The sequence below is a fragment of the Polypterus senegalus genome, chromosome 4 (genome assembly GCF_016835505.1).
Source record: "Polypterus senegalus isolate Bchr_013 chromosome 4, ASM1683550v1, whole genome shotgun sequence".
NCBI lineage: Eukaryota > Metazoa > Chordata > Cladistia > Polypteriformes > Polypteridae > Polypterus > Polypterus senegalus.
Genome location: NC_053157.1, coordinates 133,014,013 through 133,020,557, shown reverse-complemented (window position 1 = coordinate 133,020,557; position 6,545 = coordinate 133,014,013). Strand labels below are relative to the sequence as shown.

The following is a 6,545-nucleotide window of genomic DNA, read 5'->3' as shown; positions in this document are numbered from 1 at the left end:
ACAACAAGCCATGGATTACAAGTGACATCAAGGACCTTTAGAACCAGAAGAAAAGGGCTTTTAAAGGCAGTGATCATTATGAGCTGAAATGCATGCAGAATGAACTCCTAGTCCAGCTCAGGGCGTCATAGGAGCAGTACAGCAGAAACTGGAGCAGAAATTGTAGAATAACAGCATGAAGGGGGATGGGATGAAGATCATCACTGGCTGCAACTTGAAGCGGGGTGCCACCATCGAGAGAGAAGTGGAGAGAGCAAACCAATTGAACAACTTCTTTAACAGGTTTGACCACCATAACCCACTCTCACCTCGGAGTACTTCATCCTCCAACCATCCTTCTGCTGATACCAGCATAGGTGAGACATCCCCACCCATAATTACAGCAGCACAGGTGAGCAGAGAGCTGAGGAGACTTCGTGCCAGCAAAGCAGCGGGTCCAGATGGTGTATCGCCACGACTGCTGAAGGCCTGTGTGTTGGAACTGGGGAATCTTCTACAGCGCATCTTCAACCTGGACCTGGAACAGGGGAGAGTCCTGAGACTTTGGAAAACATCTTGTATCACCCCAGTCCCAAAGGTATCACGTCCTAGTGAGCTGAATGACTTCCGGCCTGTCGCTCTGACATCACATGTGATGAAGACCATGGAGCGGCTGCTGCTTTACCACCTGAGGTCCACCACGCCCTTGACCCTCTGCAGTTTGCATACCAGGATAAAGTGGGAGCAGAGGATGCCATCATATATATGGTACATCCAACCTCTGCTCCTTAGGGACAAGCTGACTGAGATGGGAGTAGACTCACACATGGTGGCATGGATCATCGACTATCTTACAGACAGACCTCAGTATGTGTGCCTCGGGAACTGCAGGTCTGACATTGTGGTCAGCAACACAGGAGCGCCGCAGGGGACTGTAATTTCTCCGGTCCTGTTCAGCCTATATACATCAGACTTCCAATACGATCCTGCCACGTCCTGCCACGTGCAAAAGTTCGCTGATGACACTGATATTGTGGGCTGCATCAGGAGTGGGCAGGAGGAGGAGTACAGGAAGCTAATCAAAGACTTTGTTAAATGGTGTGATGCAAACCACTTACACCTGAACACCAGCAAGACCAAGGAACTGGTGGTGGATTAAATGCACTGGATTTTAGGAAGCCCAGGCCCCTCATGGACCCTGTGATCATCAGAGGAGACTGTGTGCAGAGGGTACAGACCTATAAATACCTGGGAGTGCAGCTTATTGTCAAACTGGACTGGACTGCCAATACTGATGCTCTGTATAAGAAAGGTCAGAGCCGACTATACATTCTTAGAAGGTTGGCGTCCTTCAACATCTGCAATAATGCTGCAGATGTTCTATCAGACGGTTGTGGTGAGTGCCCTCTTCTACGCTGTGGTGTGCTGAGGAGGCAGCATAAAGAAGAAGGACGTCTCACGCCTGGATGACCACAGTTGAAGGACTCCCTGTTTAAACATGGCTGCCAGTCGTGAACTGGGTCCTTCATCGCACCACATTTGATTTTTGCATGGGAAACAAAATTTCAAAACAAAACCCATGATTCACGAAGTGTGGGACGCAGACTAATGAGAATCGTATACGTTGTGTAAAAGGTTGTAAGGAAGAGGAGGATGATACCATTGAGGACGTCCTGTTCTTGTTAAGGGGGCATGTAGTGGTAGTTCATTCTGAAGAGCAAAGCGATGTAGGTCATTTGAGTGGTCTTCATTAACTTCGTCAGTGACATGCAGCACTGTGTCATCGTGTCCATCACCTTCATTGCACATAGTAATGTCTGTGGAGTCACAAAATCCCGTGGCATTCGAGTGGACAGAGTCGAGTACTTCTTGGTAAACAACATTCTGTGTGAAGTATTTATTAGTATCTTGTAGTAATTTCCCTTGACTTTTGGAAGCCAATATTTTTACTTTCACTTTTGGAAAACCTTTTCCTCTGGAGAAGGCGACATAGAGCTGGCCATGTGTGAAGACAGGCTCCGGTAGAAATATACCTACAAGATCTAGCGTTTGACCCTGCACTTTATTTATTGTAATAGCGTATGCCAGTTGGAGTGGGAGTTGCCTTCTGTGCATGTCAAAAGGCAGGTCAGAGTCATCCATAGTATCGAGACCTATCCTGGAGATGAAGACGTGTTTACCAGAGTGTTTACCAGTGATTATGTTTGCTTCAAGTAAGTAGTAATGCATTTTGTTTATAATGAGTCTAGTGCCATTGCATAGGCATTTTTTCTTATCTAGGTTTCGTAGTAGCATCACTGGTGCACCTACCTTCAGACTTAGTGAATGTGGTGGTAAACCTGATGGACATAATGAGTGTAGGAATTCTACAAGATAGTTTATGTCATCCCCATCATGTGTAACCTTAATCTCATCAACACTGAGATATTTTTTCTGTGCACCTTCTAATCTCTGAATAATTAGATCATTCAAAATCATAGTGTCCTTATTTTTAGGAGCAAGTATTGCTCTTTGGCTTATAGCTTCGACTTGGTGAAGCTGAATGCTTGTACCAAAGACTGCATCAATGAGATCTCCATCAACAATACATTCAGTAGGGATGTGAACGATGTCATCACCAAGATTTGTCTGTATTTAGTAGGGACCCATGGCCAAGCTGGAGTGTCCAATTTGTGAATTCTTCCTGAGAAACATCTGCACGCATGTTTGTGTGTAGCCGTAATGTTTTGAAATGCTTCCATTGTGGGCTTGTTTTCAGACACACGCTTATGATAGAAGTCCTGTCACCTCGTTTGAGAACGGGTAGTGTTTGGCAGAAGTGGCCACCTAAACTTTGCCACCAAAGGGAAAGTCTGTGTTGTTCATGAGGTCTCGCAACAATCTATCAACTAAATGGAGGAGATGCGTAGAAGCCATGGTGCATTCGTCCCATATTATGACTTGGGTATCTATCAGCTCTTTTCCTTTATAAGAAGTGGCTGTAACACTTAACGTGGAATCTTCCGTGAGCTTCAATGGAGCTCCAAATGTGGAGTGAACAGTTCTACCATCAGGTAATAGTTCAGCTGCTATTCCAGTCAATGCGACAGATTTGTATTTGACACCTTCGGCGCGGAACGTGTGAGTTAGGGCGTTATATGTAAAGGATTTTCCACTTCCTCCAGGTCCATCTAAGAAGAAACATCGCTGAGTGGCTTCTACATTGTCAACTGCGAACTTAATGTGATGAAAGACATTGCGTTGTTGTTCATTTAACTGGCTGTACAGGTCGTTACCTATACGCATTTCTTCTTCTAGATTAATTGTAACTTGCTGTTGAACTGCTGAGGGTTGTGGAAGTCCCATGTCTACGCAACTTTTATTGTGTAATCGTAGCACTTGTTCAATTTGATTAATTGCTCTATTTTCACTGTCTTCCTGGTCATAACTTCGCATGAAATCTTCAAACATTGCTTCCTTGTGCAAATCCCACAGTTTTGGTGGGTCTGTCGGGTTGCATAATGCACAAATGATGGCAAATAATTGTTTCAATTGGTGTGGCATTTACAAAAGAGTCGCCTCTTGCAAACATCGTTGCCACTCCGTGTCATCTCGAAGGAGGTAGCGCTTTTGCGCTGCTTCTTTGAAGGTGCTACAGAGAACAGAGTTAACGGATCTAATGGCGTCAAATGATCCTGCCCCTCATACATGGAGTAGAAAGAGTCTAATGCAATACCTTTCCGTATCATAAGGGCTGACAGCGATGATAGTTGCATGTCCTTTTTGTCTTGGAGTCCACGTTGTCGATTTGGAGTTAAATACATAATGACTTGGTATGTCTTGGTAAAGATAATCACGTGCAGCAGGAATAGTTTTGTTTAACTGAAACCACGCTGTTAGTGTTGTATTTCTGGCACTTGCTCTAGCACATGCAACCTTTCCTTGTTCGAATACCACACGTTGCTGATTAGGTAGGTGAACTGTGAGACGAATGATTGAATGCGATTGGTCGTGCATTTTGTGTTCTCTGATTCTCCATATCGCTTCTGGAGCACTAATATACCTGCTGTCAATGAACATCGATGGTTCGTCCCAACAATAATCATTTGTGTTCTTAAACATTAATGTAGCATGATCGTGGCCCTTATACACATATTTGAAGAGGTACACTCTTTATAGTGGAGCATATTTCAACATTAATATGTGCATTGTATTTCAACAATAAGTACTTATTATATGGAACAATCCATCGGTTGTCTATTTGGTAATTACCAACATTCATATTTGTGCCATCTTGACGTCGTCGGTAAATTGGATATCCACTGACATTGTCGCGAGTTGCAACTGAGAAATCCTTTGGTTATCCTTTAGTGCATTCATGCTTCTCATTCATGCATGGGCTTTCCATATTGAAGTCTATCCCACATGGGCCATGGACCATGTTGTTTTTTACTATTTGGTATAACCTGGGATTGGAATGTGGGTCAGGAGTTTCAGCACAAACGATGTTATCTATGACATCAGCGGTTTTTGGCTTGTCGTCATTAGCAAGGATGAGGAGTAAATAACAATGTGGTAAACCACGTTTCTGAAATTCAATGCCATATACATGGGCTACTGCACATCTAAGTACTTTGTTTACCAATAAGTCTCGCATTAACTCTTTCAATTTTAGCTGAAATACTCTGGCTACTAGGTCTGGCCGATCATGTGCCTGTTCGCCATTCTTGAGATTATGCTGTATCTCTGTCCATCTAGAATTGCACGTGAACGTCAGGAAGATATCTGGTTTCCCAAACTTCCGCACCATAGCCATGGCATCCTGGAAATTTGCTCTGGGGTTTCCTTGAAAAGTCGATGGCAGTATGCATATAGTACCAGGCTTTACGCCCTCGTTCGCTGTGAGGTTGTTAAGGTGGTCCATTACACCTGAGTATAGGTCACTTCATAATTGTGTCTGATTTTGTCTATGGTACTGCAGTCTATTTCCTTCGATTTTTACATACGGATCTACGGAATATTGCTGAAAGAGCTTTCCGGCGCTTAGTATTGGATGAAAATCATCTCGAGTTGCAAGTCTATATGAAAAGTATTGTAAGTGAGTTATGTGTTTACGTTTCCCATGACCTTGTAGTGGAGTGTCCTTTACCCATCCTCTATCCCCGTAAGGGAATAAAAGTGGGTATGTCATTGGATCAGCATGTTGACTGAGGATAGAAATGTTATGCATGTGTCCATCTTTCGGATGAACACATATGTCTCGTTCGAATGGTGGTTCACCATCACGGGTCTTGAAGACAATCGCTACTTCGTTTGCTGTAGGTGCATTATATCGGCGTTTATCAGTTCTTTTATCTTGATGAATCCACATGTGAACGTCCTGAGGAACTCTCCCGGCAACTGCAGCTGACTGAGTTTCTTCGCTTTCGAAATCTCGCATCATTCTGTACGCTGCTACATACGGATTGCTTTCATGTAGCAATGAGGCCAAATCATTCATTAGGGAAGGAAGACAGCCAAAGTTTTCCAACATACCCATTCGTTGGTGCAATGCACCGTCCGAGTCAAGTATATAAATTTGGGCAAATTTTCATTGCTGACCATTTGTTGGGTGTAAACTTGACGTCTTGTGATAGATTTGACCATTTATTTTGTAGCAATATGGTCCAGGTCCAGGTACCTTGTCAACTTCGAGGAAAAGGCTAAGGTGCTATTATAGGAACATATGTGATCTTTAAAGTTTTGGGAATGCTGATGTGTATTAGAAAGTAAATGTTGTATGAAAGGGTGTGTACGCACATCTGGTAACACTACCTTCCCTTTGTGACAACATGAATTAAATCTGCCGTCTTTCGGTTTCTCATCATGGAAATTTTTTGAACCACAAAATTGACATCGTTCAGTCATTTCGCCACAGAAGTATTCCGGCACATGAACTTCCTGAAATGGACGAAGTGCAATCCCTGAACGATGTACCGTGGAGAAGCCTTGTTGCGGTAATGTCTGTGAGTGGTGAGTGTCAGTTTGAGAGCGTTCACTTGGAGTTTCTTGCGAGACCGTACGTTTCTGTATATTACGGTTGTTTTGCAATCGTAAGGACCTGTCGTCGGACGTCTCATTGGCACGCTTTTGCCTCTTTCTTTGGCGATCACGGCGTAATATGTCCTCTCTTTCTGTAGGAGTTTGTCTTTTACGGTTGTTTTGCAATCGTAATGACCTCTCGTCGGGTGTCTCATTGGCACGCTTTTGCCTCTTTCTTTCGCGATCACGGCGTAATCTGTCTTCTCTCTCTGCAGGGGTTTCAGTTGCCTTTCGTTGTGCGGCAGAGACGTGTCATTGAGCTAATCTGTGTGAATGCTGTGTCTGTTTCTTGCGAGCGACTGTCATGCCTTTGCCTCTTTGCTTCGTGATCACGCTGTAATGTGTCCTCTCTCACAGCAGCAGGTTTAGTTGTGTTTCGTTTTGGCATTGTTCCGTAAGGTCTCCTCCGTACAAGTGCACATGGGTAGCTGAAGACGGAAAGGCATAGTAGACATAGTGAAAGACACGAATTGGTGACCAGGGGAACCATCCGACTCAGATTCGGG

At 44.0% G+C, this 6,545-nt stretch overlaps 1 pseudogene; it reads right to left on the bottom strand.

Annotated features, from left to right (window-relative positions):
• Positions 1 to 1,584: 1,584 nt before the first annotated feature.
• LOC120528748 lies at positions 1,585 to 5,497 on the bottom strand (annotated as a pseudogene).
• Positions 5,498 to 6,545: the final 1,048 nt, after the last annotated feature.